Raw genomic sequence first — 15,080 nt, 5'->3', positions numbered from 1 at the left:
CATATGTTCTCCCTCTCAAAAAGCAGGGAATGAAAATGCCACCGTGTCGATTTCCATCTCAGGCGTGCCACCATCCACCAGCACGTAAATGACATTTATTGTTATTTTCTCCAATTCACTTTTAAATGACATAAACATAAGTTTTATTTTGGATCTTGGTTAAGACTAAAAAGAACCAGATGTACAGATAGAAAGAAGATGTATGTAATGCAGTTAGAATAAAAGCCCAGTAAGCAGGAAATTTAAGAGGGGCCTGGGGATGATGGTATTACATCAGGTCCTGATTGTGGACTATTTGCTGAAGAAGGAAAAAGACACGGAAAATATCAGAGGATGCATTTGGGTGGATACACAAGAGGCAACACAAAAAAAAAAAATGGCATTGCAGCACTTTGTAATAAAGGTAGCATTACAACTGCAGCAGTGTAATTATGCTGAGCATGAGAACTGCAGTACATTTTAAAACATGTTTACGTGTAAAAAATGAATGAAAGCAACAAATATATTCAATCTGATTCAATTCTGTTCGATTGAGTGGGATTGCAATTCAATATGATCTGACTCAGTTTGAAACAAAACGATGTATCGCAGTGTTTCCTCTACGTTCATTGGAGCTACGCCTCGCCGCTCCTAAATCGTACCCACCGCTGCAAGGGTTGAACGATATATCGTTTTGAGACTAAAAGTGTGACCTTAGACGGTGCCATTACAAGATCCTTTTATTTTTTTGGGAAACTCATCAATAAGTTCCATATTGCCAGAAATCAGTTCTTCAACGCTTGGCGCTAACCTAGAGTGTTTCACTGCAGCAAGAACTTCTCATAAGTTATATATTAGTCCAAGGCCAGCAGCAGTAAACAAGCTGTGTCGTCCGTACGCATTTCACAGTGAAGACAAATAAAATACCCTAGAACCAAGTAACGCTTTTAACCAAAGGCAAATGAGGGTAATTGCTCATGTAAAAGGCAGGGTCAGGAAATAAGCCAGATCAGTGCTTTGGTATACTGTAGCTTTTCCACCAAAGTACGGCTTTGGGGCAGAGCGCCAGTAGCTTTGAACAGTAAATTTGTAACAATATTAATAAATAGCTCATTGTTAAAATTATACTGGCTACTATGATGACTACATTAGCAATTTAGCATTGCACGAAGAGCAAAGGCCAGCCATGACAAAAAGTCTGAGGACAAAACTAAATTAAACATCATATAAATCACACTTAAAATCATTTATTTTCTCAAAAATTACAGTGCGGCTTTTGACAAGGTGTGTCTTTTATATGGCTGTCCAGATGGGAAGTTCTTGTACTGTTCTTGTACTGTATCTTTTAGAGGTTTGATTCCCTTCATGTGCATCTAATAGAGGGATAAATATGTTTGTGACTTTTCTTTTGTTTTGTCTCTTTACACATATTTGAATAAACTTGTCGGTACTGTAATTGTGCAATTTCCCCAAACTCTATCTCTCCGACAAAAAAAAAACAAAAAACGATTTGATACATATCTCGATATTTCAAAGTGGGACAGGTTCTTTTCTGACTCTTGTTTCCCTCATTGATAAGAGACGCTGCTTTATAACGCGGCAGAGAGAGATTTATGCCCACAGCCCTGTCGTGACCTCATTGTTCATTGCCCCATAATTCAAATCTGCTCTGCTGCGTTGCATCACATTGTGGATGACTCATTTCCAAGCTAAACAAGGGGGCCCTCCTAAGCATGCGATTGTTGAACGGTCGAGCGACGCAGCTCGGAATTTCCCCCATCAATACTGTGGCGATGGCCCAAAGTCACGTGTTAAACACACCCTCACGCGCGCACACACACTAGAGTGTGTGTATTGTAAATGAGTAAATGACTACCATCAAAGACAAAAATAATCATCAGACCTTTTGAGTTATCTTCTGACAATCACTCCAGTCTTGAAAACTCATTCTACATACAGCTCCCACATGGACCTGTGAGCATATGTGTCTATGTGTGTATGCGTCACTATGCACAGCTGCTCACCATGTCTCAAAGGGTGTTTTTTTTCTTTCCTCTGCTTTTCAATGTCTTACATTCCTTTGTTTGTAAACGTGTTTAAACATTGGATTTTCAGCTATTGTGAAGCACAGCGTTACCTTGTGCATGAAATGCACCACACAAATAAAGCTGCCTTTTCTTGTCTTGTTAAGAGAGAAGGCACCTGATCTATACCACAATGATGAGCATATAGAGTCTCTAAGAGGAAAGGTATGTGTTTGTGTAATTCTACTGAGCGGTGACAGTTTAGAAAGAGAACGATCAAGATGAAGGGCAGACAGAAGAGTGGTTTGAATTGGTGAGCGTGAGTGAGTGAGTGTGAGTGAGTGAGTGAGTGAGTGAGTGAGTGAGTGAGTGAGTGAGTGAGTGAGTGAGTGAGTGAGTGAGATGGATTATAACATGCTTTTTATTCCTGAAAATTTACAGAAAAGCTCACAATTGTTGTTTTGGGAACTTCTGAGACATGGTAATAACGTCAGATCCAATTTTTTGAATAAAACAGGATTATCACAAAAAATAAAAGGATGTTGACCACTTATTCGAATATACCATAATTTAACTTTTTAAAAGTCATCAAGACTGCATACTAGCCATCTTTCCTCCATTACTCCCTACAGCCACTGCATGAAAAAAGAAAAGATCTTCACATTACAAAGAAATATTTTGAGGACAGAATTTTAATTTTACTTACTCATACAATGAAAACAACCTTGTCACATATAATGATGGATGTGAAATATTGATAAGCTTGACAATTTCAGTTCAATAACAATAAAAATGTGGACATTCTCACCAAAATGATTTAAGACTGATGTGGTGTGGTAAAACTGATGATCACAAAAATAAATAAATAAATAAATAAATAAATAAATAAATACATAAATAAATAAAAGCACAATAACATTGTCAATTTCAAATATTATATTTGGATCATAAACTATACCCATTAAATTTGCTATCCCTTGAAATAAAAGTTAAAGGAAAATAGCTGTATATGGCTTTGAACTAGGGATGGACGATTGATCATGATTTTCATTTTGGCTTCTCAAAATAATTAAAACACTACATTTGAAGAAAAACAATTAACGTGCTGAACCGTAGGTTATCCGTTTGCAAGTTACAACTTTAAGAAAGCACCTTGAACATGGTGCGTGTCCAAGTGTGTGACGACCGTTATTCTACCCTCCCTGAGCGTCCTTTAAAGTGTTTAATGACTCCCCACTTGGAGTTAACACTAAAACAAAATGCACAACAAAAACATTTACACAGACATTATATATTTAAATACAAAACATACTTTGTTTTAAAACATCATGTTTGCAGTCAATTTAAAATCCCATGGACAGGTTTATGCGCAATTAGCATTAAGTTCAGGAATTGATATTCCTCCAAACGCCAAATATTTCCATACAAATGATGTAGGAACATTTACAGAGGAGTAACATGACAATACTTAAAGGTAAATATTGTTCCTAATATATGGAAAAAGATAGCTCAATAAAAATGACTCTACTATTCTTATCTAAATGGAAGTATTAGGGACGGGTTGCGATCTCATACCATGAGATCTCACAAGACTAAAACGCCACAAGATTTGTCCTCGCTGCACTGCCCCATTTTTTTTTTTTTTTTTTACTGGCTTGTTGGACCACCGGTGGTCCAAAGGTGCTTAGGCGTATCAGCTCTTCACTCACCAAATTGGTGCTTCCTTTACATCTCATAGAATAGAATAGAATCAAAGAATTCTATAATGATCTATTCCATTCTATTCTTATACATTAGACTTACAAAAAACATGACACGGTTGCTGTTGCTACTGAACACTACAGTATTGACCATATCAGGCTGTGTCAAATGCGTTTTCTGTACTGTATGTCTGATGTCACTTGCAATTAATAAAATTTTAAAAAGAGAAGAAAGTTGTCTAAAATTTAAGTTTAAAAAATGTTGTTCATCAAAAATTTATAAAATGTGGTCCTTCTTTATTAAGTAGAAATGTGTTATTTAATCTTATTTGTTAAGTGTTAAAATATATATATTTTATTTTTATCTGACTACCACAATACTCAATAGAAATTTCTCTTTCATCTGATCCAAAAAGTTTATCACCCTTTGGCCTCGGCCCGCGACGCCCACAGCAGACATGCAGTAAAAAAAAAAAAAAAACGGTTTGAAAAATCTCTAGTTCTAAAAGAGTTCGATGACTGTGCAATATGGAGATCAGCTTTAAAATAATGCTTTATCTTCTTTATGTCATTTTTTTTTACATAATTATTCAGTATTATTAGTAGATTGAAATCAGTGTCATTGGGCTGAATATAGTCTTTTGTTTATCCAAACATCAATGCTTGTAGTTGATTGGGCAATGCATCCCCACAGATGTTGTTTAACAGTGTGATTACAGTTTCCTGTTGAACAATACAACCATTGAGCAGGATTACGACATGTATCACAAGCAGTTGTGCACACACAAAGACACACGCAGACACACACAAAACACACAGACATACTTGTACACAGCTCGGTGAGGAGAGAGCAAGCGTCTGGCCAACAGTTTACATTCCCTCCAAACATCTCAAAAGATGGAGTGTTTTTCCAGGATTCCCAACAGTTGAACACTTTATGCTGACTAAGACATCTTTCACTTCAGGGTCAGTCTTGTCAAGGCCATCGGTTCGGTCCATTGAAGTCAGAGTCCTGAGATTATAAAGCCGGCTACCGAGTCGTGCGCCCCTCTTTATCCAGCCAGGAGTCTCTTCTGGTTGCAAAGTAATGGCGTCATGCGCTCACACTGAGTGAAACCTTAATGGGGTTGAATTATGGACGTGGCCAGCTTCACACGTGCGAAGAAAAGTGAGTTGTCACTAGAGTTCTCTGAGGGGTAATGGATGCTCGAAGGAAGAATGTGTTAATACATGACCGAGTGCTTTCGCTGGGTGAAGAAGACCATCGAGGATCTGTCCTCATTAATTCAATACGGCATAGAGATGTCGCTCATGGCTTGAAAAGGAAGCTTTTGAATTAGGTTAAAGTGGGGTTCAGACTGTGAATCGGAACCATCATCGCATTAGGGCGGTAAGGCTTTGAAATCCAGCCTCCCTTTTTCTCATTGGCATTTTATATTATAATCGCAGCATGAAGTTAGTATTTTGCAGTTTAAGCCAAGGGTGACTATTTATTTATGCGGGAAGGTTTGTTGTCTCAATGAGCAAAAAATCAACCTTCGCCTTTTTGTCTCTCAGGCTCAAACATTTATCTCGACGCGCATAAATTAGCTGAATAAAGCACCGGAGCCGAGGAAGAGCAGATTCTTTAAGAGATTCTTGATAAAAGTGATTTTGTGGAAATCAGCCCCTCGGTTCTTTGTCAACATATTGAACTTTGCAGCTCTACTAACCCTTGACTAATAAAAATAAAGCTTGGCAGGCATTGAGATAGGACTCTTATCTTCTCATTGATTTATTTTATCTTTTCAAGCTCACAATCCCATTGTGCTTTTTGCATCTGTCACTCATAGCCATCAATCTTGTGTTGAGCTTTTTTTTTAACTTAGTGAGTATAATGAAAATAATTTGCCCTTGCCCAAAATACTTCTCTGCAAAAAATAAACAAATAAATGCTGTAAATAAAGGACTACTATTGCAGTGCTCGTATACGAATGCAGAACAACCTCTCAGACTTAACGCGATCCATTTCCTGACGCTGATTGTCCAGATTTACCCATAGGAAATAATGGTAATTGAATTACTCCAGTCAAACGTTTAGCTTCATTAAACCTTTAATAACCTACAGGCCTGGTTTTTGAGTTACGTTTAACTACTGCAAAAGGGTAGAGATGTAGCTATGGAATAATATCTTTTTATTTGTCGATCCTTCAAAAAGTTCAAGTAGAATTTCGAGTATGTATTTGGCTAAAAATAAAAAAAAAACAGTTTTTGCTTAGTGAAAAAAGTTTTCACAGAAGATCAAGTCCAATCCATTTCCAATTAGTTTTCCAACATTTTTTTTTTTAATGTGCTTAGCATCACACTACTTTTTTGCGCCTCCTTCTCCTCCTCTCCCCATGAATTTTGGTCTATTAGACAAATTTGCCTGCCAAAACAGCACATCTGAGTCAGTATGGTTTGTTAAAATGTGATCAGTAGGAAGAGCGACTGTGTCAAGGTGTCAGCATCCAAGCCGTCATTTATGTCTATCATGCCAGCCCATAAGGAGCACTCAAGCATTGCTAGCCAGGGGCTCATTTATGCTAGATGTCGCTATAACTGAAGCCTGAGCCAGCAGATAGCACTGGTAACATGTTCGATATGTCAATGTAGGTGTACTGAAGTCATTGTTTTAGTTGCATTATGAACCTGATTTAATAAGAGCCGATCGGAGGCAACAGTCGCAGTGGAAAAACAAGTCAAGCTCTTATGCAGCAACACGCTGCCGGAAACAACTTCAAAATATAAGCGCATCATATTTTTTCGTGAACTAATTTCTATTTTTAAGTTGACATTATCATCGTGTTTTGAGTGTGTTTAGCAATACTGAGGTGTACACTAATAAGTGAGTTAGTTTAAATGCCTCAAGCATTTTGTAAACCGGGGTACTCGAATTACTTGATGACTCGTTTCAACCCGACACATGTAATAATAAATTAACCGCAGGAAGAGTGCAGACCCTTTCAAAGATCTTCAGTGTGTTATTGTGAAAATCAGCTCCAAGGTTTTTGGTCAACTCAAGCACCCCCTGAATCATAAAATAAAGTTCAGGAGAGGCTTAGAGAAGTCTCTTTAGCATCTTATTGATTTGTTTACACTTCTTAAGATGAGAAACATTACAATGTGAAAAATCACTGCTTTTCCAGACTTTCCTATAGGGAACAATGTATATCAAATGCTCCACTCTATTGTCAAACAGTTGCTCTCAATAGATACATCTTAATACAACTAGAGTGGTTTAAATAAAGTACCTGTGATAGAACTGTAAAAATAATTTCATTTTGCTACTATCTAATCTAAAAACAGTAGGACCCTAGAGCCCATGTGTTTGATAACATCTCATTGCACAGAGATCCTGTGTACTGTTGTGTGGTGTCATCTATGAAAACACATTTGAACATTACCTGCTTTTTTCCCCTAAAATACAGTATGTTACGCCGCATGGTTTGAGAATAAGTTTTGCATCGCATTTCGGCAAAATGCGACTGCCATCTTGCCACGTGTTTTATATAAGGCCACCATATGTTTGCAGTAAGTGACTCCCGCACTTTCCACATATGGAGACTCTGTGCACTAATGTTGCTGGGGGTGGGAATTGGTTCTGAATTCCATATATGCATTAACAATATTTTACTACTTACATGAGTTTTCATAGACTTTTGATGCCTGATTTTATACCTCTTAAACATCACAACTACTTTGTTTATTATAGACTATTCACGGGCCACTTATGTATAATGTCTACCTAACATTCCGCTGACAGTTTCCGCTCTTGTCACATTCAGTTTGTGTTACAGGCAGCATCTATAGGAGGACTCAAGAGCAAGACAGGCAGTTCAAAAATATATGCAATATATCCAGCCAGTCTGTGCATTATTGGTTCCACTGTGGGGCTGTTGTGACGCACACAATACCAGAATGATGTTATGATCTAGCGGCGGCATCAAGCACATCCTAAATCCCAGACTCTGTACTGTGGCGACAATGTGGAGAGAAGAAAAGAAGCAGAAGGGGAGAGGAAAATGGAGCATGACAAACTGCACTGCAGCAACTCGCTCACTTCACTCTTAGTTACTGTAATAATGAGTTGTAGCTTTGACGCACTCCCCTAGTATGTCAAGATTGAAAGCCGTCACCAAATTATTGCGTCAGGGTGAGATTCTGGTCCAGGGTAAGGCCCCACCCAACACTTTTTACGGTTCCTGCGGTTAGAAAACATATGGCGAATGCAGAACGCCTAAATATGGTCGACAAGCTCTTGTGCTTACTTCATGCCTCTTCGTGTTTATTTTCATGCTTCCGAGCTTGAGCCGTTACTCCAGTATTCAGTCTCATTAATAATACTCAACAATCAGCACCAGACTCAGTCCCAAAACCTCTCAACTGTGAGACCCTGCTGCTTTTTATTCCAATTAGAACTGGTATTGGAAATTTTTCATTAAACCTGCTTGCTTTTTCCCCTTCACATATTATCTTGACCACTAACCAAAATCTATTGACTGCTGAAAACATGGTTTTATAGAATGCGGCACAGCTAAACGGCTTTCTACTGGAGTTCACGACTGACTTGCTTTTGGAGTGAGTCATACTTTTTTTCGCTTCCATTGGCCGGGAAGCAAGTGAGCTGTGTTCACACCCACAGCGGCGCAAACATAAACTAAAACGTTAAGAGAAAGAACTGTCCGCCCATGCTCACAGTAGGATACTTTGTGCTAGACCTGAACTTGCCATGAAAAGTGGAAAGATCAAATTAGTGCCAGCATTTCTCTTGTTTGAATTTTGCCATGCCAATTAGGCGATGGTTACAGCAGATCATTGTGTTAATCAATTGATAAATACATCTATAATAGATAAGTAATGAGACATAAATTCTGCCTGATTTTGAAATGCGCAAATGAATTTTAATGTTCCTCATGTCTTGTTCGCTTAGGGACATGTCAACAATACTGCTAGGAGCTAGCCACTAATGCCAAAGACTTGTGCCATAGCCCCACAATGACAGTGTAACGAATTTGCTCGTTCAGTGGACCCCCGGGTTAAGGCAACCCTGTCTTACATTTTTTTTCATGTTAGATGTGGAATACTGAGTTTTTTCATCCTCTCTTCAAGGCATTCATCCCGCTTTACGATTAACATCAACAACTGTCACTCAAAGGTAAATGAATCCTCCATATATTTTTTATTTAAGATGTTATTTTATTGTATGCATGTATACTACACATAAGTAGCACTTATTATACTATTTTGATACTAATTTTTAATATGTATATACCAGTTTTATGCTTTTACCTGGGGTTTTACACACATTAGCTAATTCACATAGGTTTGGATTGCCCGCCATACAGTGAATTTGCTTTACGATCCCAAATGTAGAACGGATTAATCTTGTAAACCGGCGGCTCACTGTATTTAGTTTTTTAGATTCACTATTTTTTTCTTTTTTTTTTTTTTTTTTGGGGGGGGGGGTGGGGGGGCTCTGAAGGAGTCATATGAGTATCACAAAGTGTAAGTGAGAAATGTAAAGAAAGGATATTATGTGGGCTCAAGTGACATCACGGTACGTCGTAAAAAGTCCTGTTAAGAGGCTGAGATTGACTGTACCGTTGCATACCAGCCAACTTAGAGCACTGTTTACAATTACTAAAATATACAAAGCAAGCTTGGCATATAATTGGTATATAATTATGTACACAGTACACAACAGGCTAAAGATGCCCAGTTATCATACTGATCACCCGATGTTGTCCATGTCCAAACAACAAAAGCTAATCTCATCTTTTTCACAGAGGACTTTGACTTTGAACGCCATTCCTCTCTGAGTTTCGCCGTTGGATAAATCTGGTTGAAAGTGAGTCATCAGAAATGCTCCAAATGAGCTGAATTTACGCAAGAGCATCATCAAATCAATGTGTATCTATACGTATAAATACATGTTAATGCCGTCGACAAAGATTTACTTTGGGTTTCAATGAGACCACAAGGCAAATGACTATGAATCTTTGATTCAAATCACAGGATGCTTCTATTACCAGATATAATATTGTTATATCACTCTCCACACTCCTAACCAAATATTGTGCAGCATTAACAGCGCTGAAACAAACAAAGCCATTAGCCAATGAAGTGGAACACTCTGAATGTGCGCAACCATCATAATTTGCACAGTTTCCCTCAACACACGGCTCCATCTGCATTGTGAATCACAGCAAGTGAAATGAGTTAGTGACCTAATTAAAAAAAAGACATTAAGACCAACAGGAAGAAGAGCAGTCCTTGCTTACTGTACTTGGTTGCAGTCATTTCTAGTGCATTGGCCAGTATTTTATAGAGAATGCTACACATGCAGTACATCACTAATAGAAACATTGCTGCTGCAGTCCATGACCTAAGATGCTCGCTGACACGCCTTCACAGTGTAATATGGCAAAGACAGTTGTCATTCTGTATTCAGTCAATAATAATCAGAACCGCTGCTATTTTAAGGTGTGGTAAACAATGTAAATATACACTATACATGACATGAGGAAAGATATAAATAGCTTGTCAAAGAAAACAAAGAGTTTCTGGATTAGCATGGCAAAATTACAACAACAAAAAAAAAAACTCAGATGAACAGATGAACCAACACTTTTGATTGATCGCTAACTTATTTAGACATGTAATAATGAATTAAATATTTGACAAAAAATTGATTATGAAATTAATCTCCAGCTATTTTAATATTTGAGTCAAAAGACCAATTGTTTAACTTAAAATTGTCCAAATCCTGTGATTCTTCATCTCAACAGAAATTAAACTTTAAAAGCAGAAAAAAAAAAACACGTTTGCAAGCCTCTGCTTCCATTTATGAAAACAACAACCAAACCAGTACCTTAATAACTATCAAACCAGTTAGTGAGTACAAATATTATCTTTCTCAAGTGAAATCGCTTTGCTGTTGTACACGGTAGTTTTATGTCTACTTTTTCAATTAATCAATAAAATAACCAATGGAATTATCTATTCTAAATTTGAAAATGATAGCCCATTCAAAAACTAAGCATTTATTTATTCTTTTATTTGTTCTTTTATTTCAATGAAAGAAAGGACTGTTGAGATATTTTCAGATGCAACTAAACCAAAAAATAATAATGTCAAAGTCACTGTTGTGCAGAAAAAAAACATCTTTTCACAAAAAAAAAAAAACATCTTTTCTCCTTTAGTCCACCATAGCTTAGTGTCACTCAAATGACCTATTTTCAATGAGCGATTACTAGAGAACAGAATAAAGTAGAACCTTACTTTCTTTTTCTCGGTAAAGAATGGGATCCAATCTTTCATATGATGCCACCTATGTGTACAGAGTCAAACAATACAATATTCTATCGGCCTTGAAATCTGTGTCAAAATGCTCAAAATCGGCAGGGGCTGCCTTTTTGGATAACTCCTGGCACTGAAAGTGTTAAAAGGACTTTATGCAAAAAGCTTTGCACTGTAATTATTAGAAATCAGAGAAATGAAGGACTTTACACGATCAGCTCACTCGCCAGGAATGGGCATGATAATTGATGAATTCATTAATTGATCATGTGTCAGTTGTGTGAGCTGTAATGCTGTTTAATCATGGCTTGGATCAACTGAGGCAAAATGGAGTAGAGATGTGTGGTTTATTCTGTCTCATCGAATATGGTGTCAAGAGATGATGCTGTATCTACCACTGACCGGGATAATTCTGCTCCATGTCACAATGGGATGGTAACTGGAGTCCAGCACATTTAGTAAAAGCAATGTTTAAAAATAACAGCATTGAAATTATTTTGTCAAATGTTCCACCAAATCGATGACCTCTTCCAAATCGATGACACCAAATGATTTTGAACGGCTTTATTTTGTATTTTTTTATTTGAGCAGCTATATGAATATAACTCTTTATCATGTCTTAGTTACACATATGTGGTTCTAATCACATGAAAATACAATTACAATTTTGTATCAAGTAAGCAAATCAACATAGGCTAACCTTGAACAAAGGGGTTTTAGAAATGTTAGATTTTACTTGATTTTGAAGATATGTATTCGGTTCTCTAGATAAGAAACCAAACTGGGTGGGACGTGACATCCTGCTATAATGTGAAATAATGCTTCTTTCCCTCACGAGAATGGGCTACTGGCAACGTAATCCCCATCAATGCAAAAATGCAACTCAGTCATTTGCTATTTTGAAAAAAATGCATTATTCTACACGCTGTGCTTACGGGACTTATGCAAACTAACCCTCCTCCAAAGTACTGAGCAAAAAATTAGAGAAGGTCTTTTAAAAGAATTGTTGTTAAATTAGATCTCGATTATCATTATGCAAATAAACAATCTCAGTCGGTTACAGAATATTTGACTTTCTAGATCTCTTTCTTAAACAAGTGTATCTCTTTTTTTTATTATTTCATGTTTTCTAGCATTGTGAGGTTGAACAAAGCATGCTCTGTGACAATACACATAATTATGAGTGGATTAAACATTTCAGGGGAATATGTGTTTTCTTAAAATGCCATTAAGTTTGGATGATGATGTGCACTTTGGAACAAAAAAGGGCTCACGCTTTGTATTGCTTTTGGAATGGATGGAAAATATATCTTTTTGAAGGATAATATCTGGCCGCTGCAGTTGGTGAAACTGGTACTAAATTGTATTAATTGCAATGGTAATGACATCATGATGCTACGCGGAAACAGATTTAATGCAAAAAAAAAAAAAAAGCATTATAATGGGTAAATGAAATAGAAATGAAAGAGACGCACTTTAAGATCATTTACCATACAAGTTTAGTGTTTCTTTTTTTTCCTGAGGTATGACATCATGCTGCACTGTTATGCTGTCAAAGAGACGTTTGTACAAAGAAAGATAATAGAAAAGGTGACCTTTGTTGGGCCACTTTTTTTCATATTTTTCTGTTCGTTAGAATGATTTTGTGGCATGTATTAGTTTTTCTATGAATAAATATGAGATGTAATTTAGATGTGACATCATAGGGCCTCCTCTTGGCTAAGGTAAAATTAATGGAATCCTAAATTTAATTCAGTTATTAATTTGTAATTTTGTTTTCGTACAAATTAAGGCAAAGTACTGTGAGTTCACTTTAAAGTCAGGCAATTCAACGATGACAGATGACTAATCAATAATTAGGTGCTCTTTTAGGTACAATTTATGACATTATGAAGTGGGTAATTGCTTGTATTTTAGTTTGGATGGTTTTACAGATTTAAGCAAACAAGCTATCGGAGTTGACATCTCATGAGAGCAATTTTGACATAGAACTCTCCTCAATGTAGCTTACAACAATTTTGTAAAACAAGCAAAGCGGTGTGATTAAAAGAAATTATTTTTTGGGGGGATTGAATGACTGATGATCATTTTATGAATTACTGTATAAAAATGAAATTGGCTCTAAATGCAACATAGAATCATGCTGCTATGAGGTATCATATCATTGTATGTTAAATGTAATAACATTACATATGAAATACAACACTGGAATTAGAGAGGTAGGGACAAACGAATGTGATGCATGGTAAGATCCCTTTGACTTTAACAGATGTGCTCTTGACAGATGTTTTAGTGATATTTATGTCATCCACAAACATAATGATGTCCTCTGAGATGTACAGGCATGCGCTTCAACAGATGCTGCCAAAATGGCAATGAAGCAAATCTACATAATGACAAAAAAGAAGAAGAAAAAAAATAACAAAGAAGCTGTAGCATGTAAAAGCCAAAGCAGAAGATATTCACAAGCACTGACCATTTGCCCGCCGGGGTTGCTCACCTGCCACATTTATTCCTTTTAAGCTGTTGCAATGACAGACGAGTCAACACATTGTCACCTACTCTAGGCTTCGCACCTTGTAACACACACAAATAATTTGCACACCAAGTCCAAGCTGAGAGTCATTTGAATGCTGAGTGTGGATGGTCAGTGACTCACAAGGGTCAGTGCAAAAAAAAAAAAAAAAAAAATCAAGCACACACTCAGGACAAATTTCCATTGAGGGTCATACAAGGGTGTGTTTGCTTTCCAATCAACATTTTCATACAGAAAGGACTCTGATAACACAGGTTGTTATGTGCTGACGATAAAGAGCTGTGAAAAAGGAAGGGACTGTGCACCTTTGATAGTTTTCATCAAGGTCATTTACAACCCAGGGTGCCTCCTCAGTAAATAACAGGCATAGCTTTCACTCATGAACCCACATGATTGACACGCTGGCCTGCTGGTTACTCCTTTTGATTACAAAGTATCTGCATTGACTTATGATTTTAAGACTCGCGTGTTCACCAAAAACAGCCTTACAACATTCCAATATATCCAAATGACAGCCCGCAAACATGGGAGAAATGCTGAGAAGATGAAGACTGTCTGTCATCCATCACAGCCACAGAGCCGTGCATATGCACCCTGCAGTGAGGCAGACACATGCGGAACAGAATAATAATCTGCAGGCTCCATCCTCCACTGGAATACTGTATTGTGATTACATTGTTTAGTTTTGAGCATGGTGGTATCACCATCTGACATTAATACAAGCTCCTGGGTGGCTATATCATAGCTACTTTAGATTATACTCTCCTACCCCTCCACCCCCACCCCCTCCAATCTAATGGGGGACCGGTCAAGTCTTGCCTTGCAGGCCACATTCCCATAAGCAAGTCAGGGTTGTCATGCCATTCTCATTGAGAGCTGCGCACAGGTTGATATGAAGAGCCGCATATTGAACCGAGGAAATGAAAAGCTTACCGTGTCACCAACAGGAGCACATACATACACATCCAGTGCACAACTAGAGGGGAAACGCAGCCCTCTCTCGTACAGTCCTTTGATGCAAAAAGGTGAGAAATGACTGCACTTGACTCCGGCTCTTCTAATAAAATGGGGGGTAAAGAAGGGATTTTTTTCTTGTCTTTTTCTTTTTTTTTGCAACGCAGCAGTGTGGTAGCGTGCTTGGTATCCCGAGGCACGCGAGAGGAGGGATGGATGGAAGTCCGCTGGAGTGTGCAGAAGAAGGAGGATAGAGGCGTATTTCTTTCCGCCTGTCTCCTCCCGTCCTCCCTCCCTCGCTTTCTCTCTCCTCTCTATCCCTCGTTATCTTCCCTAGACGCCTTTATCGCCTGCGCCGACTTTGCTCCACGAGCGCCAAAACAGTGCGGTCGGGTCAAGTCACTTGCGGAGGGTCATCTATGACAAACCAGTTGGGTTTGTGTTTTTTTTATTTTCCGAGGAGCCAAGTGGACGTTCGGTGGATGAGAGCGTGTAGCCCGGCGACGTGATGCTCGTGCGGCAAGGCGGGCGGGGGTAAGCTTGACGATGGGTGGGTGGCTTGTTTTA

The 15,080-nt window shown here is 37.9% G+C and overlaps 1 protein-coding gene across 1 annotated transcript in view; it reads right to left on the bottom strand.

The window, feature by feature from the left end:
* adgrl3.1 (adhesion G protein-coupled receptor L3.1) overlaps positions 1-15,080 on the bottom strand; it is a 168,895-nt gene extending 153,815 nt beyond the window's left edge. Inside the window, exon 1 of the mRNA XM_088419286.1 lies at positions 14,493-15,080. The gene's annotated coding sequence lies outside the window, so the exon portion shown is untranslated. The remainder of the gene's footprint in view (positions 1-14,492) is intronic.

The sequence above is a fragment of the Hippichthys cyanospilos genome, chromosome 7, assembly GCF_059441005.1.
Source record: "Hippichthys cyanospilos isolate Australia breed blue-spotted pipefish chromosome 7, RoL_Hcya_1.0, whole genome shotgun sequence".
NCBI classification, from domain to species: Eukaryota; Metazoa; Chordata; class Actinopteri; order Syngnathiformes; family Syngnathidae; genus Hippichthys; species Hippichthys cyanospilos.
This window is presented reverse-complemented; position numbering and strand designations above follow the sequence as displayed.